This window comes from Ornithodoros turicata, chromosome 10, assembly GCF_037126465.1.
Source record: "Ornithodoros turicata isolate Travis chromosome 10, ASM3712646v1, whole genome shotgun sequence".
NCBI classification, from domain to species: Eukaryota; Metazoa; Arthropoda; class Arachnida; order Ixodida; family Argasidae; genus Ornithodoros; species Ornithodoros turicata.
The window spans coordinates 27,573,198-27,599,609 of NC_088210.1; the positions used below are offsets into that span (position 1 = coordinate 27,573,198).

The window sequence follows — 26,412 nt, forward strand, 5'->3', positions numbered from 1 at the left end:
TAACTTACGAAAGTTTTCTTACATATTTCTAAACAACTTGAGTCTACCAGTACCATACTTCTTTAATCTAGAGGTAAATTATACTCCATGGCCGTTTTGTGCTTCTTCAACTTTTCCGCATGATTGAGCTTGCTATAAAACAGATATCAAAGATGTCCTATAGACCAACTACGTTCTATATAAACAGATAACTAAGCTCCCAATGTATAGACAATAACAATTCTGTATTGCTATTACTCCTGTAGGCGGTCTGTGCAGAAGAAACTCCAGAATTCCCTAAGCTACCAAGTGTACAAAACAATTCGTACAAGAGGAGGCCGGAGTACGACGTCCATGTAAGTTAACAAGACTTCCACACTATGTATTTGCGATTTCCTTTTCCATACACTGTTATCTAGATTCTGTTGAAATGCTGTTGATCTACGGGCTGTTGGTCTACGGGCTGCCGTTTCTGTTGTATTTCTTTTATCGCTGGTGTTCTATAGGATACAGTCAGCGCGCTGTCGGTGTCTTTTTCTTTTTGTGTGTGTGTGAAGATAACTTTTGCGCTTATTGACAGCAAATGCTCTGTCAATACAGCAGGAAAATCTGGATTCACGAATTATTTTTCGTGCATATGTGCGAAATTGCACATTCCAATCCACCGTTTCCGCTCTTCCAGTGTCTTTCTTTCTTTTTTAAAGATATCTTTGTTACCAGCTGGACAAATTCGCATAATCTCCTTCAAAATAATTGCTATTTGACTAGATATACCTACTGAAAATTTAGCCTAGTTTGCATGTCCACGACTTCAGCTCCAAGAGCATATCGACGCAAATGTGCATATACTATACATACACTGCGAAGTGTGAAGGCGTTCTGTTTGCTTGAAAGCATTAGGGAATAGCAAGCCCACACCGTGGCTAACCTTTCCCTTCCCTTTTTTCTTACTTTGCATTAAACATACCCCCCCCCCCCCCCCCCTGTGAAGGCGTGCGAAAAAAGTGCTAGGAGATTGAAACGATATAGGCAGAAAGCCTGCGCTTCAATATAACCGTAGTAAACTTTGTCCACGTTAGAAATGCCTTACCAAGTATGATAGCTACCCAACAAAATAAAATCGCGTCGGTAAAAAGGTCAGCAAAATCGTCTGCTTAACTTTCAGCCGCAAAGTCAATCAAGAATCATTTCCTACATGAAGGGCTTGCGCATTTTTTATCATGGGATGATGATGGTGATGACGACGGCGGAAAAAAAATAATAATAAGGAGAAACAGGGTATATCCACTAGTTCAATCTCGTTCACGTTTTTCTTTCTCCTCTTCTTTTTTTCTGCGCCTGGAACTTGAAGTTCCCCTCACATTGTTGCTTTTGTACAGGCGGAAAAAAAAAGAAAGAAAGAAAAAAAAAGAACACCACTAATATGAAACCTTTAGCACGATCGTGGCACCACGCAATCTGCAATAAGGTAGGCTAGCACAGAAACCCAATAGATAGCTTCTCCGTATAAATGAATAGAAATTTACCTGCGAAACGTGACAAAATAAGTTGTTGCACTCCTGTTTGTTTGAAGGATAGTAGGTATCCGTGCATAGCCCCTGGCGGGATGCGCCGCCTAATTATTGTGCCGCTTACTTTGTATGGACGCAAGCTGCTTCGCTATTCGGAAGTAATCATCCTCTCGGCCTACGCGTTGTGCGCCTTCAGCAGGCTATATGGGCTCGCTGGAACAGAAATGATTCACAGTCTCCCCGAACGAAAGAAACTTTTCGATTGGATTGGATCGGATTGGAAGGAGGACCACGAGGTCGATCGGACACCTGCACTCTAAGAAAAAAAAAAAAAAAAGGTATGAAAAGGTGGAAACTTCTATAGTTACCACCTACACTCTTAAAAATGAACTTCACCACATTGCACGCTCCTAGCCAACTATCATCTCAAATGATATCGTTATCTGGCCTGATTTGTTGAAAACGGGGGGCGTACGCCTTTTTTGTGACACTTATGCTGTTCATAATTGTCACAAAAAAGGCGTACACCCCCCGTTTTCAACAAATCAGGCCAGATAACGATATCATTTGAGATTATGGTTGGCTAGGAGCGTGCTATGTGGTGAAGTTCATTTTTAAGAGTGTAGGTCAACATAGCGTCTGATAAAGTGTGTAAAATGGTGGTAAAAGCAATTATCATATGTCCAAATTGCTAGAAAATGGCGTACGCCCCCCTCGCTCAACGAATCAGAAGCGGTAACCATATCATTCGTAGGTAGCAGGAAGAACTTTGCAACATATAGAACTTAGGCATAACATATGCGACAACTATTACCTCCTAAAAGGTGTAACTGCTCCACCCTTTTTTCTAAGAGTGTGGGATCAAAGACGTGAGGACCAGGGCATAAAAATTGGGGAGACCGTTGGAACAACGCTTTATGTCATTTGAGTATTCTTGGGAGTGTCCATGAGTTCATGTGAACATGTACTAAAGTCACGGGAACATAATCAATTGCCTTCAAAATTTCTCTCTCTCTCTCTCTCTCTTTTCGACATTGAAACCCAAAACTCACCTAAAAAGAAGAAGAAAAGAAAAAAACAGAAGCGAAAACATTCCTGCTACGAAGGTTCTTCTTTCAGAGGCGAGTCCAGAAGTAAGCAACAACAACAACAGCAACAGCAACAACGCACACACACAAGAAGAAAAAAAGCTTGCATATATCATTCCGCCATATGCAGGTCTCGAAGTATCATTTGCGATGCGCGTAATGTATTCAGTTCAGATAACAACAAGCCAAGCCGCTCCAGTGAGTGGGGTAGAACATCTCCGGGCCTCCTGCTGGGGGGCACGCGCACAGCTGCACACGCGTGTTACTCACAACGCCTGCTATATACTGTGTACGCGCTCGCGTGTGTGGGTGAGACATATAACACTATTTCCACGATTATTTTGTACATTTTCACACTCCTGGAGACGCTGTGCGAGTTATTCCGCAGCTCATTGCAAGCATTGACGGTCATAGAATCGTGGGTCTCGGTCAGAGCAAGAAATCGAGTCAGTATTTCCGCGAAATTAAAGGGGCTACGTATGTACGTCAGTTGACTATAAATGGTTACCAGTCCCGCACCTACTCTAGGGACATATATCTGGTGCCGAAAAAAACTTTTTTTTATTTTTTAGTTTAGAATGTTTGTCATTAGGTCGCTCTATACAGCGTAACGTTTACTCTTTGCGTTACTCCAGCACGAGCGTAACTTAGGTCTTCAAGGGAGTAGAAATTACTGTGTGTTTGTGTATGTATATGTGTATGCGTGGGCGGAGTAAACAGCTCTGGAGGAAACACAGCTACAAAATGCATTTTCACTTAAATTAAATTGTTCAACCAGCCACCGTGGTTCAGTTGGCAACGTGTCTTATACTTTATGATCTCAACGTTGGCAACCTGGCTAGGTAGCGGTTTATAGCTCTCTTGGACACATTGTCCTAAACTCTCTCGTCTTAAAAAAAAAAAAAAATAGGTCGGCTAAATTAGCCCACAGACAGGCAACTGCATCGGCGACCTGAAGCCACGAACGGTCGCTGAGGTGCCCACAGATGAAAACCACACTTTCTTGTTGGAGCATACCACAAGAAATTACGCTCCAAGCGAGATATTTTTAAGCATTGCAACCTCACAACATGAGACAATCCTCTGTTTCGCAATCTTCGCAACCTCACGAACGCTCAAAGTCTCCACGAACTGTTCCTCGTGGCGAAGAAAGAAACAGGCAAACCACTATGGCAGCATACCAGGGGAGAACATGCGAGTGTCATGTCCGGTCCGCGACTCCCCAATGCGGGTCGTTTGTTTTCGTTCCGAAGCCGGACACTCCTTAATAACAGGCCTGGTTTCTTGTCCTTTAACCTGGCGTCCTTTCTTACACCCACCGGGGTCGGTCGCTATCGAGTTTGTGAAGTCAAACAGACAGGGAACGGAATTGCAGAGGTATCGTCGTCTTCTGGGAAGACTGCCGGTGACGGCAAACCCGGTGATTACTATCCATCAATCACGGCACTGTCTTCTCGCGCGAGCCATCTTTACCTGTTCGTTACCGCGATCTGTGACCAAGGAGGTGTTCTCGGAAAGACGGAACGGGAAAAGGATGAAGTTGACGTTCTTTGTGTCCGTTGTGTGGGCTCGTTATTTGCGTTTCCTGGAGTCATGGGAAAGGGGGATGAAAGAATGGAGAGGTACTAAAGGGGTCTTTTGTGCTCTAAATAAACAAACAAACAACAACGCGATGATTAAACTGGAACGGTCTGTCGCCTTGTGTTGTCGACAAAATAAATTTTCTGTCTGGCGTCGTGTGAGAGGAGCGCTCAGAGCTCCTGCTGGGTGGAGTCTCAAGACTTCTGTCGACTGTGTGATGAACCCGTGACTTTTTTGATGTCCTGAAAGTGTGTTGAGGATGTTGGCTTGATCTCCATCGACAGAGTTGTACAACGTTCACTTACATCTTTTCTGAAGGACATAAGGACACTGTAACGCCTTCCTATAGCCGTGTCCCAGCGGTATGGCCGAGCTGGTTAAGGCGTCCTTCTTGGTGGTTGGTGGTAGTCAGCCAAGGTCGTGCTGAAGACTGGGAGGTGGTGCGTTCGAATCTTACCACGGACTGTGCTGTCTGAAGTTTTTCCTGGGTTTTCAGAAGACTTTCCAGACGAATGTCGGCACAGTTCCCCCTGAAGTCGGCCCAGGACGCGTACTAACCTCCCCTGTTCCCCATTCCTTCCTGCTGTCCTCTCTCCATCTGTCCACACCTGTACGGCGCTCACAGCCGCAGATGATTCGCGGCACTAACAGAGAATAATATATATATAGCTATGTGCTTTATGCATAAGTGGGGCGCCTACACCTCTTGGGCACCTACACAATTTTGTCTTGAAAACGCGCGTGAGGAGTTCCCCAACAGCACCGAATATCCTATGGATGTACGAATAACGTCCTAACGGATTCGTACGTCCGCTGGATATCAGTGAGGGATATCCATCGGACGTACGAATTCGTTAGGACATTATTCGTACATCCAGAGGATATTCGGTGTTGTTGGGGTTGGTGAGGCTCATTCGAACAATTGGAAAAGGGTCTTTACATTATCATATTATCCCTTCCTGTGGAGTTGACCCAGACTGTTTCGGAGTGCAGTTTCTATATGCCTTGTAAGATTGTCTCGTGTTATACCAGAAGTGATTATTTGGTGCTCATGGTGGTCTACATGGTTGCTACAAGTGACATCGTTGATGAAACTATAAAAGGTGGCAGGCAAGACATCGGGCAGACACTTGAAAAAATTTCGAAGTCGGGAAATAATAAATGGGTTGTAAAATTCTGTAAGACAACGAGATATACTCGTACGTAACGGACAACTGTCGCCGCACGTGCGCCCCGTACGTAAAACGAGATGTAAGCGTGGAGTTGAAAGTTTGTCGCAGTTCTAGAACACGTATAATATATTCCGATCTGGTTACACCCTGGTTACGATCTGGTTACACTTAACACAGTATCTCCCACATTCTCGCGCTGGCTGCCACACGATATACGATGCCTTTATGAGCACGATCTTGTTTGCGTTCTCTTCGAAGGCGCTATATACTATACGACTAGAAGCAATTTACGAAGAACAGCCCTTGCGGATGTCTCTACATTTACATATTCTTCTAACAATAGCGATTCCCAATCGTTACAAAAGTCTACGAAAAAAAAAAGAAAAAAAAAAAAGAAGAAGCTCTAATCGTTCGGTTGTATTGGTTCAATTATGTTGCAGCGAAAGCACATCCTCCCAAAGTGATGAACAACTAGCGCGTGTTAATAGGATCGCTTTAGCCCCGCCGATTCCTGTAATTTTCAGCCGGATGGGATTTTGAGTGATGCCCCTCCTCCCTCCCTCTTCCAGGTTACAACGGAAGAGTCTGTCCTGTCGAACTCCCGTAGAGGCATATAAATATTCCCACATCGCATTCCCCCCTTCGACATGTCATATAGTAGTGCTCTATACAACTGCGCGGGCCCGTCTTTCGCTTTTCTTCTTCTTCTTTTTATTTCTTTTTTTTCTTTTTTTTGCGTCTATTTCCCTTTCCTCATTTTGTTTCCTCCCCATAATTATATATTTTACCAGTCCTATGTTCCTGGTTCTTTTGTTTCTTCTGAGAAAAAAAGAAAAAAAAACATTTCCAAGTGCACGTCGAAGCCACCGCACCAGCAGTTGGGACGACCGGAAGCTGATTGGTAATTGGGTCGTCCTGTTGTTTGCACGTGACCGCGCGTGCTGTATAGCTGCACGATGCTGCTGAGGACGCAACTCTCTGTCTAATCGCTGTCCTGCTTCTTCGATATTTCGTGAACGAAGTTTAGCTGTATAGCGCTGTGCTTTCTCGCATACATTGTGTCGATTGCATTTTAGAGCCGCTTCCGCAATTCGAAGAGGCTATATGTGCGCTTTTAAATTTAAAGTTGCCGGTTCTTGTTGTTAAAAATCTGGGAAGGTTCTGTTCCTTGACCAATAAGAATAGGGCATCAAGGAAGTGTTGCATCAAGCATAGGGTGACACAATAGTATACTGCATCCCATTGTTATGTTAGAGGGAATATGCAGGCCACAAGAGACGATGTATCAACAGAAGACGAAGGAGACTCTGTCCTGTCTTTTAGCTGATCACAGTATAATGTGTGGGTGCAAACCGGGTCTTCGCGATCAGAGGGCCAGGGCCCGAAGATTTCTCTACTCTATAGTTGTTGGTGAGCGCGCGTCTTGTTCCCTTCTACAGTGTGCCGTTTGTAAGCGCTGACATTCTTTGAAGTTGACACGTGCTACCAGCTAACCTAATTTAATACAATTGTCAAACTCTTAATTCAACTCAATCTCACAGAATATGTAGAGGACGACACATTTTCCTGTTAGAACAAGTCTTACTTTGTCGTCACTTAAATCCTCATATTTTTTGCTTCTTCTATCGCATGACATCGCATCTTCTTAAAAGAGAAGAAGCAGGTCAATTTTGGACCCAGTTTGCAGATGCCGTGTTTGCGAGGTTAGAGTTGGTAGCCTACCTGATGTCGTATACCTGGCAATGGCAGGAAAAACGTTCCAAGTGTGAGTAGAATTCCGATAGCAAGTCACAGTGCAGGCGTGTGGCTACCCGCTTGCGCTTCTTAATATGAGCACCAGGGGTGTTGTGTTCCGCACAGCCTTGACGTCATCAAGCAAAGGCGCTACAGCTCATTCACCAGCGCACGGATTTTGCCAGATAATGGGAAACTTTGAGAAAATGTCAGACTCTAGTTTCTATGAAGGCCAATAACTGATGTGGGTTGATCACGATGATTTTGTGCTTCGTGAACCTAGCATGCCCGTATAAGTATTTCATTGTTCCTCTAATAGCGAATGGATTTAATGGCAACGAGCAATTCATACTACGTTGAACGCAGTGGACCTCGAGTTAACTCGGAATGTAACAAGCTGCAGTTGTAGCAAGCCTGTTGCTTATCCATTGTAAGTGACGCAAGTCTAGCAAAGCGAATGTCTGTCAAGAGTGTATAGCTAGCTCCTTGATCGGATGGCGGCGGCATATGTCCGATGGCAACAGTCTAGCGAGTCCGGACGAGTACTTCCTTCGTCACGATGCCGGATGTTACATCACAGGCTTTTTAATCAGCAACACGGCCGCCAGACGGCGCTGCAGTCACGCAAGCAGAGCGTGACTGAAGAGCACTCCTGCTTGATGCAACCACATCTCCCTGTCTTTCCACACTTCTTCCCTTATTTCCGGTGAACGAGGTGGAGCTCGAGCCTCGTTAGAACATCTCAAAAGGAAGGACCCCCCCCCCCCCCCCTGCCTTCGTCCAATGAGGAGGTCCGAAGGCGTTCCCTGTGGTGACGTATACATATGCCAAACTGAGGACACAGCGGTGGTCTGTCTCGAGCTTGTCACTTACTTCCTCCCCTTCTGTCCTCCTTTGCTTTTTATTTTCTTCACCCAGTCGTCGGCTATTCGCAGTATCACCGACTCCACAAAAGGTAGGAGGGACCATGTGTGGATCTCCTTATGGATCTTCGTTCCCTCGTTATTTTTCTGTCTGACGTATATACCGGATAGACAGACCGTTCCTGGAAACCTTCTTTCGTTCTTTCTTTCTTTTTTTTTACACTTATGTACCACTATCTTTCTCCGTTTCTGTTAAAAAGTGATTATGTTCTCTCCGACACCGACAGAACAACAACGGAGCACTGCTGCACTATACGACGGAACTTAAGCGGAGGGGGAAAATAGGCTCTGTTTCTCTCTCTTTTTTTACTTTCCTCGCGTAGGCGTCAACGCATACAGACCCTGTGTGACCGTTTCTTGCCGAGTTTTTCGGAGAGCCAGGTGTTCCAGTCTCTTTCCTCTACATGTCGTTAGTTCCCCTTTTGTTATTTTGGGAACGGAAAAAATCATCTTCCCATGTAGCCGCGAGAGGGAGCCGTTGTCTCCCGAAGGCCATCTGCGTCGCCTTTGTGAACACGAGGACCGACCGAGCGTTCGGCTGCGAACTGAAACAGATAACGCGCTGACCCCGAAAGAGGGACGATGTAATTTTCTCGCCAAAGTGAGAGGTGAAAATGACGTCCCAAAATATTAATAGACATTTTTTTTATTCCTTTTTTATTTCCATTCTTTTTTCTTTTTCAGTTGTAGGTACGACGATTTGTTGTGAGTCTTATCTGTATTCCCCGTCGGAATGATTGCGGGGAACTGTTACGGTATAGGTGGGTACCGTGGACCGCCCGGTGGGCAAATAAAAGGTGTATCTGGGATCAAACGTCTGTCGCGGTTGCACCGTCCGGCTGTTGTGTCTGGTTGGTTTCTTTGTATCCGAGCTAAGTTGTCTTTCTGCTGTACAAGTGGTTGTACAGGTAGATCGACATACTGTAAAAATCGCGGATTCTTCTTTAGTGTAACCACCATCATTATCGCGGATTGTGAAACTATTGTGGAAAATATGAGAACAGAAAAAGACAGATGGGATCGCACAGGAGAATGGAAAGAAAATGCATGACAAGAAGTATATTTCGTGAACAAGTCCTAATCTACGCCAATCGTTTCATCAATGCTTTAATACTTATAATTATTTGATAATTACGCGTGATGTTGATTATAATTCCAGAAGCATTGTTTTCCAATATATATTGTTTATGCTAATGACAGTATTTAGAGTGACGACGCGACGAACTTTCTTAAATTTTAATAACTCCCTTCTAATTGTTCAGTTCCGCAAATACAGGTTATCCAGATATATATTTTACATATGATTTCCTCGGAGTAATTTGGGTCTAACATCTTCATTTTTTTTTTTTAACCAACCAACCAAGAGATCCTTTCCTATAGGCCAAACACGGTATTTTCTGCCCCTGGATGCTCGATAGGAATGCTCGTGTGAATCCGTTTTCTGACAAATTGAGAAGGACCTGCGTATAATTTCTAATTCATCGTCCACGTAGGTGAAGTGGGGCTACTTGAAGACGGGGGCAAGTTGAAGACAGTTTCGGTTTTTCACGTGACATTTTCTTAGCAATAACTTTTTCTCGTCTGTGACACCAGGGTGAGCATAGTCGTTGTCTGGGCTTTGAAGTAACGTGTTCATGTTCTGCACGTGGCTTTTTAGAAAAACGTGAGACGCTGTTTTACAGATGTGGTCGAGGTAAGAGGGGCCATTTTTTTGTCCCATCTGTAACTTTCGCTAGCATTCACTTCCAGTTTGCTCACTTCTGCTCCTCGGCTAATAAAATATGACCTTGCCGTAATGATGCTGTGTGACAGCCCTGTGTTTCCATGTGCATTACTCGTGGCTGACCGTTTCGGCTGTTCCAAACACAAGACGAAATATAAACCCGGCATTAATTTTTGTGATGTCCTCAACTTATCCATAGGGTTGGGTAAGTTGATGAAAATATGTAGCCTGTCATTTTTGGCACGCACGAAGTAAATATCTGGTTTAGCATCACAGTAATCTGTGGACCATTTTTTCAAAGGTTTGGGGATTCAGTTAACGAATTATGGTACAATTTAGGCGATTATTCTGACCGCTATGAATAGTTTAACAGTCTTCAACATAGACCACCTTGCCCTATACAACAACTTAGCCTACTACGACAGTTCACAGCCGACCGCAGGGACAAAGAGCAAAATATATAAATATGTATTCTTCCATGTATCTATATATACCCACCTATCAGACGGGGACGGACTCGCCCACACACGTTTCTAAGAACTCGAGCATGAAACGCCGTGAGCTGGCTACCTGTCAACAGTTTCCGGTGCAGACACGACGGAATTGCATTTTTGTCGGCAACGCAAACATCATCCAGGTCAATTTTCACAAACATCATCCTCTGTACGAGTGTGGGAAGTAAAACCAATTATTAGTATAATACTGTGATGTCTGTAATATGTATTATGATACTCAACGTGTTTGTATACTACAGTGAGCAAACTTGGAATGTTGCATGTATTATAATACTCTAGAAGGCATAATACTCATGAGAGATCCAGTCTCCTTATATATATATAGGGAGTGTCACCAGTTCGCTCTCAACGCTAATTTTCCGCTCGTTTTGCGTTTTTTTTTTTGTATGTCTTTTTGGTTTTGGAAATAGCAAGCTTCTATAGTGTGACTAACCTATCCCTGTGTTGCTGTTTTTTTTTCCTTCCATTAAAGGCACCCCCCCGCGTCCCAAGAATGTTTGGTCACAAATAATACTCCTACTATTTGCCTAAAATAGAACGTGATCGGAGAATGAGTATCTCCAGGATGCACACCAACTTTCTGTACTCGTGCTTTCTGTTTCTCCATAACCCGCATCCATGTATCATCACTACTTCTTCATTTATTGTTGTTGTTGTTGTATTACGAATGTTAGTCACGATGTTATTGTGTATACGAATGTCTCAGAATATGAAAGTATTACGTATTAGTATTATAACACTCATTTCTGGCAAGTATTCTATATTTGTATAAAAGTACAAAACTCCAGTATTGTTGCCCACCCTGCACTGCGCAACTTAAGAATTTTAAAACGAAGCGAAGGAGCGGATGATGAAGGCTTCATGCTACGACGCAATACCAGACAGATAAATTAACAAATTGAAACAAACAAACAACAAATTAAACAAATTAAATTGCAAGATATGATGAATGAAGGGTAAAACCTGTCCCCCCCCCCCCCCCCCCTCCCGCGTGCGATTTGCTCCGTCGTCACTTCGAGTTAACCCGAAGAATCTCGAAAACTAACTTGGCGAATTCTGCCACCAATACCGGCACTATAGGACGCTATGTTACGCATCTCTCTTGTAAAACGCTAGAAGTACTCCGTTTTTGATGTTCCACCCAAAATTCTGCTTTTCCACCCGATATTGCCCGATTTTGCCCTGTTTTACGGCCGCTTAAATAACACCCGATTTTTATCCCCTACTTAAAAAAAAACATACAACATATGAATGAATCACTATACGAAAGTTGTACGTATACTATACAACGCGGGCGCTTCGCTCGCTAAGAAAGGCGGACGATTTCATGGAAGTGAAAGAACAAACAAGAAAGAAAGTACTGAAAGAAATGTGCGAGTTCATAAAGGAAATCTGCAGCGCTTCCGGATTGCGTGAGAGACTCCCATCGGCCACCTTAGATTTCATCCCAAATGCTCTGTCGCTGCTTAAATGAAGGCATTATGTATACACAGAGGCTTTCCATTTTTTCTGCTTCCTCTGTCCAGCCTTGACATTCGTCACAGCTTCATTGATAAGTATCGCGTAAGGCCACCCGTGTGACATTCGTATGCATAATTGAAGCATGCAGGAAAAAAAAGATTCACTAATATAGGAGGGCACACGTTAGATCACTTGAAGGTGTGATATATCGTTTTTTAGGAAGAGGTCGAAGAGTGGAAAAGTCCTGTAGAAGCGGAAGCAGGAGCCTCAGGTCATGAAGCCGGCAGTATTTCCAACAGATATACTGTTTAACGGAACAGAGACAGTATATATATAGAAGAACAGTCTATGTTCGAAATACGTATCGGCAACTCCGAACCAGGTTCCTTGGAGGTATTGGTCACGATTTCTATTGACCAATATAACCTTTTCATGCACCTAATATCTTTTTTGATACGTTGATACGTTTTAATGTTGTTGTTGTCGTTGTTGTTGTTGTTGTTTATTATCAATTTAGTGATTATATGCCACTAAGCGTTTCTCTCGTAGGAGATATTACCATTCTAATTTTGAACTCATGAGAAGTATTGACTGATTGATTGAGAAATAAATAAAAATATGGAGACGTGAGACCATATTCATGATAAATATTTCTCTCTGGAGGTGCCACTTGCTTGGCTCTGTGGCTTAGTACTTCGTAATTACATTCCTGTTCAAGCTACAATATATTCGGCACTGCTCTTGCATGTAGCACAGCATCTATATACAGTAGGACGAATGAATAGAAAAGTGTGCTTATCTTGCTGAGTCTTCCCCTCTCCTCAACTATGAAATTTCGAAATAATGACAGTAAAAAAATTGGCGGCTTTACGGAAATGCACTCTTAAAAATGAACTTCACCGCATAGCACGCTCCTAGCCAACCATAATCTCGAGTGATATCGTTATCTGCCCTGATTCGTTGAAAACGGGAGGCGTACGCCTTTTTTGTGACACTCATGCTGTTCATAATTGTCACAAAAAAGGCGTACGCCTACCGTTTTCAACAAATCAGGGCACATAACGATATCATTCGAGATTATGGTTGGCTAGGAGCGTGCTATGCGGTGAAGTTCATTTTTAAGAGTGTGGTTTCGCAGCTAAGCAATGTCGCAGCTATGTTGTTGTTGTTGTTAAGCAACCATCTTACGAGGCCCGCGAAAAAAAGAGTGGTTTATCGCTATACACAATCATTTTTAAAACGTATGTCCACCTTATTTTATTGGTTACATTCTCTTATACCTTGAGCTGTGACGTGTATGCAACGATAATAATTATAATTGACCGTTAATTAAAAACTCGCCAAAATTCTGCGAAGCCATTAAAACCTGCAACGTTTTACAGCCTTCACATTTCATTCGCGCCAACTATACAAAACATAATTCATCAATCTGCATTTCTCGGTAGCGACTCAGAACGTCAAAACAAATTAGTAACACAGTTTAGAAATTGCAAATCTCACAGCCACATGTGCGCGCTTGTGGACATTTTAAATTGTATTACTGGGCGTCACCAGTCCCGGACACGCGCGATCGAACAATACAGAGAATGGGATATTGCATAAGTCACAATAGAGCGGATATACGCAGTTCATTGCCGCATTAATTTGATTTCCTGGAAAAGACCGTCTATTCGCTTGTAACTTACGACACGTGACATTCTTTCCAGGAATTTTATGAGCATTACTCGGCCGCAGCTGAATGGCAGGAAACGAGTTGTCAAACACCATGCCGTCTCTGTGCGTGTAAGCGCTATGTTGCTCGCATTCTTATACGGTCACCTCTGCAATATGGCATAGTGTGTCGGTCCAGATATTGCTTGATCATCGCGAACTTCTATTTGACGCTTCCAGGTAAAAACGATTACGAAGCATATCCTTTGTAATGCTTTGTAGACAAGTTTCAATTTCAATACACATATGAGTAATACTTGAGGAAGGCCTTTCCAGATTTTTACGTTGCATTTGGTGAAGCGTTCGGTAGAGAGGTGTAGGTCACTGGACCCCGTCTCTATACTCCAGATTCCTTAATAAACAGAAAAAAAGAAAAAAAAAAAGAAGAAGAGTGTTAGTAAGTTCCAAGCCAGCGACAAAGCGGTCGTATCCTCGGGCACTTGCTTTTTCTCGTCTGAGGTTTCTGTAAAACGCATTCGGGGATTTTCTATTATGACTTTGTTCATTATAGGAGCTGTTGTTTATGCAGCCTGTCCTCTTAGGATCGAGGGAATCTAATCAGTGGCTCAACTCACTTCTACTCACACAGGTATCACACTCACTTCTACTCACACTCAACTCACACAGGTATAGGTAAGTAGTACCCGCAAAGTAAATCATTGCTCGTTATACAATTTAGACGTGGAATAATGAGACCTACAGCTTGTTTGGGACATCATTTTATAAAACCGACAGAAATTCAATTATATCGCAGTCGACCGTCAAAGAGCACAACCCTGGGTGCGCAGCATTCCGACATTAAAAAACAAAACAACAAAAAACAAAGAAAGAAACAAAGCACTGGCTCATTGAAGCTAAATATAATCATCGGCTCAGCTTATACAAGCGCCGCGACACAGGTACTGTATAGATGTCGCGACCGTCGACCACATGGCCCCGGCCGCACGCGCACTCGAGAACCCTTATGTCTCTGAGTTCCCAAATTGTTGCCACATCAAAGCCAGCCGCTGCTTTTTCAAGCGCCCCGTTTCGTGATAAGACAGGACGCGCTTCCAACTGGAGCACGCGGGCTGCAATACACAAGATACAGAAACCTCACCCGATACATATAGCTTGCACATGTCCAGACAGTGGCGTCCGCATTGACATCAACACCTTCCTCGGCATGATGGATCGTGTCATGTATATATGCCGGACATGTTGAGATTCTTCATTTAGCCTCGCGTATGTACAGCTGTACGAACATGGATGTGCAAACGGTGTATTTTACACAATGCAGAGAGGCATGAGACGACAGTTCATGTCGCTGGAAGCCGTCACCAGTGCGGGTTATATGGGCGTGCAGGAAACAATCATTGTTAGAGTAGTGTGTCATTGCACTATGACTGCTACTGCGGGAGCGTTGTTATGTGTTACTGATCACTTCATGTCACAGCCATAATTCCCATTTTCCTCGCGCCTTGCTTTGTAACAGGTTACAGGATCGCGTGTTTGTTTTGTCAAAGTTTAGTTTCTTTGCTCAGGTGTGGCCGATGAAGCTGACGGATGGGGCTGCCGGCGAGTGAATTTTGTTCAACTTCGTTCAGAGCGTTCTCGACGACGACAGCTGAAGTCTATTCAAAGTATTTTATTTTATTTCGATTCTGGTACATAACCCGGAGGAAAGAAAGTCGTTCATCAGCTGAAAGGAAGTTTTAGTTGATTTGTTGATTGGAACCTAGCTCAAATGGCAACTTCTATGAAGGTGGAGCAATAGCGGTTATGTTCTAAGAAAGCGAAGAGGAGCTAATTTTAGTCGTTTTGTGGACTATAGATGCATTGCCAGAACAATTAGCCTCTTTCGTGGTTAAATGCACGGAAGTTTATCGGAAGTTCAAGAACTATCTGCAGTGCTGGGGACTAAATTTCATGGTCAGGGGACTAAAGTTGAGTGTAGTTGCAATCTAGGGGAGCCTGTTAGCTCCCCATTTTAAGCCCCTTTTTCTTAGGGTGCATATAGCGGTCACTCCGAAGGCTCGCAGAAAAGGGGTGTCCACCGTCGAGCATGTTCAGCACCGTCTTCTTTCTCCTTTCATTGTGGACCTCGCTTATCTATATTTCTTCCCTCCACTTTCGCAATGGTGTATTAGTATAAACTTTTCCACCGTTCCAGCACACACATAGCGTGGGATGTAACGTTTAACCGCTAGAGCGCGTCTAAATCAATAGCCGTACCGAATGGCCTCTTTCGTTTTACAAATAGACGGCGCTGCAGAGAGAGCGCATGCAGCTGCGCATTGGTCACGGTCTAGCGCCTACACACCCGCCGCTATCATCCGCATCCACCGTGCACGCATCCCCATACACACTCACTTCCACCAAGCAGTAGAACATGGGCCTCCTTGCGTTGACCCACCTCACAGCCGCTGATGAGTATGTAGCCTCGGACCCTGTCTGTCGTCCAGTTAATGACCCGTGGCGACATCTATGCGTTGCCGCTGACCTCCCGCTAAGTTTTCCATCAGCAGTGGGATGGAAAGTATGCAATTCGGGAGCATTTTCTTTTCCTCTTTTCTTTTTTTCTTTTTTTTTTTATGCGGGTCTGTGTATGCGTGTAGTAGCACCGTACACTCTAAGAGCAGAACTTCACCGCACAGCACAGTGTGCGTCAATCATTGCCACGAATGATGGGGTTGTCGCTTCTGAATCGAAGAGGGAAGGAGGCTTAGGCATTTTTTGTGACGATTAACGTCACCGCATAGGTGTCACAAAATGCGTACGACTCCCGTATTCAACGAATCAGAGGAGGGGAACGATGTCATACCGGACGATGGTTGGCTATACACTCTAAAAACAGAGCTTCACTGCATAGCATGCTCATAAGCCAACCATCATCCCGAATGACAACAATCCCTGCCTTTATGTGATGAAAATGGGAGGGGGAGGGGGCGTACGCCACTTTTGTGGCAACTATGAACTGCGTAACGCCACAAAAATGACCCCCCCCCCCCCCCACGTTTTCAGCAATTCAAGGGAGGGAACGTTGGCCTTTGTTGCCTTTGTGCCATTAAACACATAATCAATCCATCAATCAATCAATCATTTGGGATGACGATTGGCTATAGGAGCATGCTGTGTGGTGAAGTTAATTTTTTAAAAGTGCAGGAGCGATATTATGCGGTGCAGTACTATTTTAAGGGAAGTCTGCCCAGGACGCACGAGACCCCCCTGCGATTGTGGTGAAGTTGCCCGACTGAGCGTGGCCGACTACGGCAAGCTGTTCCCTCACCAGTTCACCACCATCATCTGTTTTAAGGGTGTACATCCGCTGGCACAAAAAGACGAGCGCTCCACTCTCTAACTGCGTCATTCGGCGCAGTGGTTGGCGCAGATGGTGCTATGCGGTGAAGTCCCGCTTTCAAAGTGTATGCACACATGTGCACGGCATGTTGCCAAGAAATGGAGCTGCAGGCGACATATGAAGTCACCGCATAGCTCCAGCATACACCCAGTTAAGAGAAGAAGAAGAAGCTTTGAGTTTGAGTTTCATTATATATAAAAAAAACTATATATATATATGAAGGGGAAAAAAGCCATTAAAGAAACAAGTAAATGGCACTAGACTTGTTTGAAATTTTTCATTTCAAATTTCAATTTCAATTTCAAACACGTCTAGTGCCATTTACTTGTTTCTTTAATGGCTTTTTTCCCCCTTCATTATAATTGACTGGCTTGCACTGTGGCATTGAGGAGTGCTCAGTCACCCTCCCAGATGTATATCGTTCGCTGAGCGACCCCTGGTTTGCCAATTGCGAACGATGCGCAGCTACCCAGAGCTGACGAGCCGCAAACACGGCGAAACACGTGTCCTCTGGTGCTGTCGCATCGTTCCATGAGTATCTATATATATATACATAAGGGAAAAAATTAGCCGGAGTTCTTTTGCTGGACGTATAGTATAGGTTTGTAAGAGCTCAAACGTCGCCATGCCAGAACTGGACAGCTGTTTCGGCCTTATTGGGCCATCGTCAGGACTTGACGAAGACATGTGCCAGCACTGTCGATACATCGACCCTTTTTCATTTAACTTTTAATTTCTCCCTATTAAATAAACTAGTGTTCAAAGTGGAATTTCTTAACTTCCCTAAAATCTGTTGTCCGCGTCTCTTTCCTTCCACAACTATAAAATATATATGTATACTACATATATAAAAGGGGAAGAAGCAATGGCGGTGCGGTGCAGTGCGTCACGTATAGCGGCTGCCCCATTGCTTTCGCGGAAAGGATGGGAGAGGAATGTACGAAAAAGCGGGTGAAAAGTGTGAAAAATTGTGAGAGTGCTTATAGAAATAAACCTTGTGAATGGCGAGCGATATATATACACTGTATAAGGATTATTTTCTCGTCTGCGCGAACGAAGAACACTCGACAGCGCTTCTATTGATTTCTTATTACCACCTTTACAACAAAAGGGTGCTCACCCAAAAATAAGGCTTGATGTAGACATCGACGGCTTCCTCGAAGTCCAACATTCTATCAGAGGAACAACGCACAAATTACGCGTTATAAGACATGACAATCTCACTCGCGTGCACGCGTCATGATCTCACTCCATTTAAATGCTGACAAATACATCGCGGCACAACGTTACATTGTGCACCTAACAAGGCCTTTCCTCCTTTTCCCTTAATTGAGACCCGGGTAAATGTTCCAGAGACAGACGCGGCATTTAAGCACTGACGCCCGCTTTTTGAATTACATGATATAGTCTTCTGTTCCGCAACACAATGTCACAAAAACTCAATCTAACGAAGAATATTCACATCTGTTGGGAAGGCAGATGCGTTATACGACCCAGCTTTCCTGGAAATCGTTATTAATGGACAGCTCGGCGAAAAGACCAAGTCCTCAAAAGGTTAGACAACCGGCAGGCGAACAGACTTCATTAAGCTGTCGAGCGACAGATCGTTGCGTATAACAAAGAGGGGGGGACTCTTCGAATTAAATTTGGTACCAGAGCTCCGCGCGTGAAAATTCGCACGTGTTGCGCAAAATGTCGACAGTTGCAGCAGGTGACATATACGGGAATCTATCGCGTCTTTCGCTCAGGTTTCTGTGTAAACTTTTCCGGTGACATACGTAGGCACGTGTAGGATTGTTTCCGGCAGTGAATAACCACATCTTTTCATCTGCTTTTTCAGCAGGGCCAGTCTGTTCCATTGTGTCTAGTGGTGCTGAATTCCTGGAGTTATGTCGCCGCTGGTGGAGAAATGTTTAATAAATTTCCCCATAACAAACGAAACGCATGACAGTGTAAAAGGCGGAGTGATGAGTTAGCTCGGTTGACCTTTTGAAGAGAATTATTGTATTGTTTCGATCGAAAGACCGCCAAATCTCTCGTTTCGTGTTAAAGGGGTACATTGGTTTGAGAAAGAACAAAAATATAGAGACAAGGTGTATATCAATCGTATAAAATGTCGTTGAAATTACGCTTTCTTTAATGATACCCTCTGTCATGTACCCACTTGTTATTGTATATTGTACATGAGTGTTCGAAAAAGTAAAAAAAAAAACTTTTTTTCTTTGCTTGCCAGAAAGTAACACACGTTTTACTCTATACAGCATATTTAACATTACTACGACGTGACTTTTTCAAAAACATCCCATGGCCACCGCACGCTAGTTCAGTAGCATCTATGTTGAGGGGCGACATGTACCAATCTACTATATGGCAAGCATCCTGCACGTTACCTTAATTAATTTCCAATAATTACGTCATCAAAAATTAGGACCTGCGACTCTGCGTTCATTGGTTCTTAGCTTTTAGTAAATGAGTCATGCGCTACCAAAATGGAAGAGCAAGCCTATATATAGCTAACCTCCAAACAGTGGACTATCACGCAGACTTGTACGTAATGCGTTACAAGTAATTGCGTTACTTGTAATCAATTACTTTTTTTAGCAATTTTTCGAGTAATCAATTACATTTTTGAACAAGTAATTTTTCAAGTAATTCTATACAATTTTGAGTAATCAATTAACGAGTAATCAGTTACTTTTGAAGTACCGTCTGATTCAAAATAACAATGCTCTGTGACAAATTTACTGTGTCTTTGTTGGGCTATTCCGCTGTAGTAAGCGGAAAAAATATTATTGCTACTTCTCAAGCGCGAGTCTTTCGCGCTATTTCAGCTGTCCCAATCATTTGAGAGTTGAGGTTTTTCTTTTTCTCGAAGCACACAGGGGCGGAAATTTTTGCATGAATTGAAAGTAACGGCCCGAGTAACGCGTTACTTTTATACTCATTACTCAATTACATTTTGAGTCGTGTAATTTGTAACGGTAATCAATTACTTTTGCTAGAAGAGTAACGGTAACGGTAATCAATTACTTTTTTTGAGTAACAGGCACGAGTCCGACTACAACCTGTATTCCAGACTTATACGAATTGAGCGAAAATAGAAGCTCTAAAAGACGACTTATTACAGCTGTCTTGCTGTACGCCCAATCAATCAATTCATCACGCAACATCCTGGCAACTACAGATACGTGAAATTACGCTGCATCGCGCACGTGGAACAGTGAAGCGCGTACAAGGAATCACTCTCTGATGTGTTCTTTCGCAAGTTCATATACGCGAGCGCCGCGTCCTATTATGGCTGACTGTTTTTCGGACGTAGTTTGGCAAGTGTCCCGTCTCCATCATGGGGGCTGCGTGCCATGCGTACGGCTGGGCCCGTGTTTATACGCGGACTCGAGACAGGAATAGAAGGGCGAGGGCAATCTGCTTCTGGTCCGTTGAAGCGCGTCCTCTCACAACCCCTCATGGCCCGACCCAGGAATTTGCTGCCTGCGCTATATTTCTTCTCAAGTGGTTCGAGACGTTGCTGTGGACAGGCCCAGGAGCAATTATTTTCGTCCTTCAGTTTACCAATTCTAAAAAAAAGAAAAAGAAAAAAAAAGGAGTATTTTTTCGTCAATTTGGGGATTATAGATCTACAGCCAACAACCGTCGCTTCATGTATTTCGGGAGTATAAAGGCACGGAAGGTTATAGGAAGTTTCGGGACTCTTTGCGATGTTGGAGACTATAAACTTCAGGGTGTGTGATTAAAATAATAGGGATAAATTCCGATCAAGGAACCTAGAACTATATAACTGCTCCTCAATTAGTCTACTCTTTTTTTCTTTTTGCACGAAGACTACATTCTCAGAAATGAACTTCACCGCATAGCATGCTCCTAGCCAACAATAATCTCGAATGGTATCGTTATCTGCCCTGATTTGTTGAAAACGGGAGGCGTACGCCTTTTTTGTGACACTTATGCTGTTCATAATTGTCACAGAAAAGGCGTATGCCTCCCGTCTTCAACAAATCAGGGCAGATAACGATATTGTTCGAGATGGTGGTTGGCTAGGAGCGTGCTATGCGGTGAAGTTCATTTTTAAGAGTGTACGCTCTGAGGAAGAAGGCCGGGATGAAAATTGGAAATCAATTATACAGTTTCTACGGTCCCTCAATTACAGTTGCTCCCCACTTAGTCTCATGACCATTAAATTTACTCCCTAGCTCCCACTAATTCCTAACTCCTGAGATTATCTGTACTTATCAATGCGAAGTGCCAGTACTATAGAAGTACTTTTTTTAGAACTTCCTGCGTATCCTGTAAAGCCCTTCATTGTCTGTTATTTCACGTGTCTTTCCAAATTTCCAAAGTGGCAAATTTCCTGATTCATCAATACCTTACTTATTTTTTGCGTTTGTCAATTAACCTATACATTTTTGTACTTCCATGCTATAGCTGACCCAGCGAAAATTGCTTGGCAAACGAGCGGTGCTCACACCATATACGCTTCCCGAACTGTGACAGTAACGTCAGTACGTCAGAAATGTCCATTCCTCAATGGACATTGTTAAAGTGGACTCCCGTCATACCTATATAGTGAACTCTCTCTTGACACTCCTCCCACGGTAAATGAAATGTTCACAATACCTCCTCTATCATTTTTGAATCTCGGCAGCCAACACTATACCCAAACTTCAAAAAAGAAATGATGGAAAGAAAAATCAGAATCGGATAAACACACCTAATATCGTTTCTACGTACTTTTAAGGAAATATACACAGTTGTTGACGCTCTTTCCCTGTGCACCTCTGCAGGTCACGTGATCGATTTTCTTTCTTCCTCTCTCTTTCTCTCTCTTCCCCTCCCCCTTTTTTTTTATAACCATATAGTGGGAAAGTGCTAATCTGATGACCATGGGTGTTTTAAGCAATGAGGATATCTCTCCATTCTCAGCTTATCCCTTTCACAGTAGCTTTTCGCTGATGTATGAATACAAGCTAAATGCTGATTCGACGTGGTATTCCACTGTATTGAAAAAATAAAATAATATAAAACATCGATATGTGCGCTGCGCATCATGGATGGCGGCATGGATTTCGTTTTGTGGTTATTGCAAGCCTTGAGTTGACTTCCATTGCAACTAATGTCTTCAATGACGAGTACTTACTTGAATTATCGACGCATATTGGGAATGCACACTATTTGTCTGTCTGTCTGTGACTATTTCCCCATTCATCGTAATTAATTTATCTGTCGTTGTTGTCAAAGTAACTGCACACATGCAAACATAAACTATACGTCTGTCCTGCAGGTTGCAAATCTGTGAGTCTCTGTGAACCCGCGTTTCGTAACACTGTTGGTCGTTCAGACAGCAATGACTTGCCAAACATATCTGTGCTGCGACAGCCTGCTGGACATGATGGATGACCCATGCACCCGGGCATGAAATCCTAACGGTATAGTAATCAATTTCAAAGCAGGGGCCGCAGCTAGCGCGTAGCTGTACACATTGTTCGCGCAGATATGTATAAGCCGATATCCATCAGTCGACAACAACACTGCTGACCGGGAATTGTAACAAGTGAGTAATTGGTGCCAGCCAGGAGGAGGAGAGCATTTTACAAAAGTTTGCATTTGGATTGTATGCAAATGCAATTTCTTCTTGCCATGAAAGGGGAAAGACATAGAAGGTAGCGTTGAAGACAAGGGACAAAGAAGGGAAACAAAGAAGAAAGAAACGCCAATGGATTAGCTCGGTGTGTCATGCCATGTTTACCACGTTGTTAGCCGCAATATCCACACTCTTAGAAATGAATTTCACTGCACAGGACGCTCCTAGCCAACAATCATCTGGAATGATATCGTTATCTGCCCTGATTTGTTAAAAAACGGGAGGCATATGCCTTTTTTTTGTGTGTGTGATAATCATGAACAGCATAAGTGTCACAAGAAGGCGTACGCCTGCCGTTTTCAACAAATCAGGGCAGATAACGACACCATTCGAGATGATGGTTGGCTGGGAGACTGCTATGAGGTGAATTTCATTTTTAAGACTGCATATTATTTGACCTTCATATCCAAATCAATCCAATCCTACACTCTTAAAAATGAACTTCACCGCATAGCATGCTCCTAGCCAACCATCATCTCGAATGATATAGTTATCTGCCCTGATTTGTTGAAAACGGGAGGCGTGCGCCTTTTTTGTGACACTTATGCTGTTCATAATTGTCACAAAAAAGGCGTACGCCTCCCGTTTTCAGCAAATCAGGTCAAATAACGATATGATTCGAGATGATGGTTTGTTAGGAGCGTGCTATGCGGGGGAGTTAATTTCTAAGAGTGCACGTACACTCTTAGAAATGAACTTCACCGCATAGCACGCTCCTAGCCAACCATCATCTCGAATGATATCGTTATCTGCCCTGATTTGTTGAAAACGGGAGGCGTACGCCTTTTTGTGACAATTATGAACAGCATAAGTGTCACAGAAAAGGCGTACGCCTCCTGTTTTCAACAAATCAGGGCAGATAACGATATCATTGGAGACGATGGTTGGCTAGGAGCGTGCTATGCGGTGAAGTTCATTTTTAAGAGTGTACCCGCACGTCAGTGTATGTGCACTTCGGATTCACTTTTCGATGTAAACGTGGTAAAGCACAAGATGCATGATTGTTTATTTTCACTAATTTTAATTATTGTATTGTTTATATATATATATGTATTGTTTAACCACGTTTATTGACAACCATCAGGGAAGATAACGATATAATTCGAGATGATGGTTGGCTAGGAGCATGCTATGCTGTGAAGTTCATTTTTAAGAGTGTGTGATTTGTCACACATCCTGTTTACAATGTGATGCAGAGTTAATGTTACATCCGCAAGTTATGTTGGGCGGAAAAATGCCATATTCATCCGCGACACGCTACGCAAATAAGACGCGGCTTGCCCTCTGTCCTCGTATACGATTCCGCAAATGCATACGCTACATTATCTTGATCTGGCCCGATTAATAATAGGCAAATAAGAAAGAACGGAAACACGCATCCAAATAATACTTCCTTCCGTGCACATTCTTATTCGCAGCAGCGAGTCCGACCTGATAAAGTGAACTAAACGATGCACCCCCGCAAGGCACATAACGGTTCTTTCTGTAAGCCATTCCGGGCACTTCTTTTTTTTTTTTTTTTTTAGAGAAAGATCCTCCTCCCGAAGCCACAGCCGTATGAGCCCATCGAAAGGGGAAGTCTCGGTATTTATTCTCTATGTAAAGGTCCGCCGTGACCTTTCAATGGGACAATGGTGTTTCGGGTAACGAGTAATGGTAGGTTGTAGGCCTCCGAATATCTCAGACCCTCACATCCGGGAACCCGCCCCGTGCCCCGTACGTTCAACTAGTTGGGCTCTCGATAGCGCGCTGCAGAAATTCTCGTCCGACGTTTGCCGACGGGCTTTTTCTTTTCGGAAATACATTGTGTGCGTAACGCTGTATATACGGTAGTATTTCGTCCATAAACAGGCGCGACTATATAGCGAGGCATATACGATTGTCAAAGAATATGTATAGGTAGCATTTTCCGAGACCATAGATGATTGATAGACCATCTGTCAATGGTTCTTGACGCTGTTCTCTCAGTTATTCGCATACTCAATAAGAAACATATTTCGTAAAAGAGGGAAGAAAAGGAGACAGAGAAGGCTGATTGAAAAACTACCCGTGATATATCCTGTGAACTGATAAGCCATAGTTCCCATCGACTTCAAATCAGACGAGATATTTTGAATTGAGCAATAAATAAATAATCGCGTCGTGGTAATTTCAGTGGATCATATACACTTAAGAAAAAAAGAGTAAATTTGGGGAGCAACTATACAACCTCTATAGTTCCCTAAATTACAATTACACCCTATTTTAGTCCCCTGATCCTGAAATTTATACTCTTAAGCACTGGCAATAGTCCCTCTTCCCATAAATCTTCCCGAAAGGGTCTAACGATTGTGGCAGTGCATATTTAGTCCCCCAAAGTACTAAAATTGCTCCTTTCTTCCCTTTAGAGGGTAGATATTGTTCCAGAGCTGATGGGACAATCCTTGAGTGTACCCTGAAGAACGTAAAGGGATGGACACGTTTACGCCCTCTGACTACGTAATGTCCTCAATCATTGATTTCCTAACCTCACTATAAAATACAAAATGAAACGTTGTTGGCCTAAAACAAGAAGAAGTAGACAAAAAAGAAAGAAAAAAAAACATTCGTCACCTTTTCTCGCGTATCAACATACACACGCTGCATTCGAAATGTGTCCGCTATTAAAGATTACTCAGTCGTATCAGGTTTTGCGCAACCTTCAAAACGTCGCATCAATTCGACTCCAGTATTATATGCCCCCCCTCCTCTCCTCCTACGCTTTTTGAACGGCCGCTGTCACTCACACGTCCGCGCCATTCCGTCTCATCATTTCCAAGATTTGCGCTCCGTGACATGCGGATGACGCCACATGCCGAATCCCCATGCAAAATAGTCACATTCACGCTTCTCGCAAGACGGACATTTCTGCCCCTTTCTAATCCAAGCGCGCGCGCGCCGTGCCTTATACCTCCATGTTGGAAAATGTGGGCGCGCATCCGCCTTTTGATAAGCGTGATTGACATGTGACTCGAGCGTGCAGCGTGTCTCGCTTGCCTTCTTGACGGACCTTCTGCCTGGCGGCCAAGAAGAACCATAAAAGCGAAACTTACGGAGAGCGACAATGGGCGGCGTGCGTGTACGCGATGTCTGATTGATTTTTTTTTCTCTGACGTCACTTTCACGTGCACATGATATCCAAGTGCAACGGCCTCACCCTCATACCTTAGCCACACACTCTTAAAGATGAGGTGGTGGTGGTGGTGGTGGTGAAAAGGCTCGCCGTTGTCGGCCTCACAGAGGTGGGCAACGTCACGACTGACGCGCCTTGGGGAATGTGCGTCTTGGGCCGACTTCTAAGGGAACTGTGCCGACATACGTCTGAAGGCGTCTGAGCGTCTTCTTAAAAATGAACTTTACCGCATAGCACGCTCCTAGCCAACCATAATCTCGAATGATACCGTTACCTGCCCTGATTTGTTGAAAACGGGAGGCGTACGCCTTTTTTGTGACACTTATGCTGTTCATAATTGTTACAGAAAAGGCGTACGCCTCCCATTTTCAACAAATCCGGGCAGATAACGATATCATTTGAGATTATGGTTGGTTAGGAGCGTGCTATGCGGTGAAGTTCATTTTTAAGAGTGTATACGGCAAACTTAGTGCATTAAACGGTTAGGTAGTAACTTGACTTCCTAAGGAACCATAATCTCGAATGACATTGTTCTCTCCCCTGATTTGTTGAACACAGGAGGCGAACGCGTTTTTTGTGACAATTATACAGGACATAATTGTAACCGAAAAGGCGTATACGCCTCCTGTTGTCAACAACAAATCATGGGAGAGAACAATGTCATTCGAGATGATGGTTCCTTAGGAAGTAAAGTTGCTACCATTCGGTTTAATGCACTAAGTTTGCCGTGTGTCTGCACTCTTAGAAATGAACTTCACCGCATAGCACGCTCCTAGCCAACCATCACCTCGAATGATATCATTATCTACCCTGATGTGTTGAAAGCTGGAGGCGTACGCCTTTTTTGTGACACTTATGCAGCTATGTT

The 26,412-nt window shown here is 43.6% G+C and overlaps 1 protein-coding gene and 1 long non-coding RNA gene across 2 annotated transcripts in view; one reads left to right on the forward strand and one right to left on the reverse strand.

Moving 5' to 3' along the window:
• LOC135371298 (uncharacterized) overlaps window positions 1-329 on the forward strand; it is a 114,080-nt gene extending 113,751 nt beyond the window's left edge. The window contains exon 3 of the long non-coding RNA XR_010415555.1: window positions 246-329. This is a non-coding gene — a long non-coding RNA (uncharacterized LOC135371298). The remainder of the gene's footprint in view (window positions 1-245) is intronic.
• The window catches only part of LOC135371295 (zinc finger protein basonuclin-2-like), a 192,927-nt gene that overhangs the window by 103,019 nt on the left and 63,496 nt on the right, over window positions 1-26,412 (reverse strand). The window lies entirely within an intron of this gene.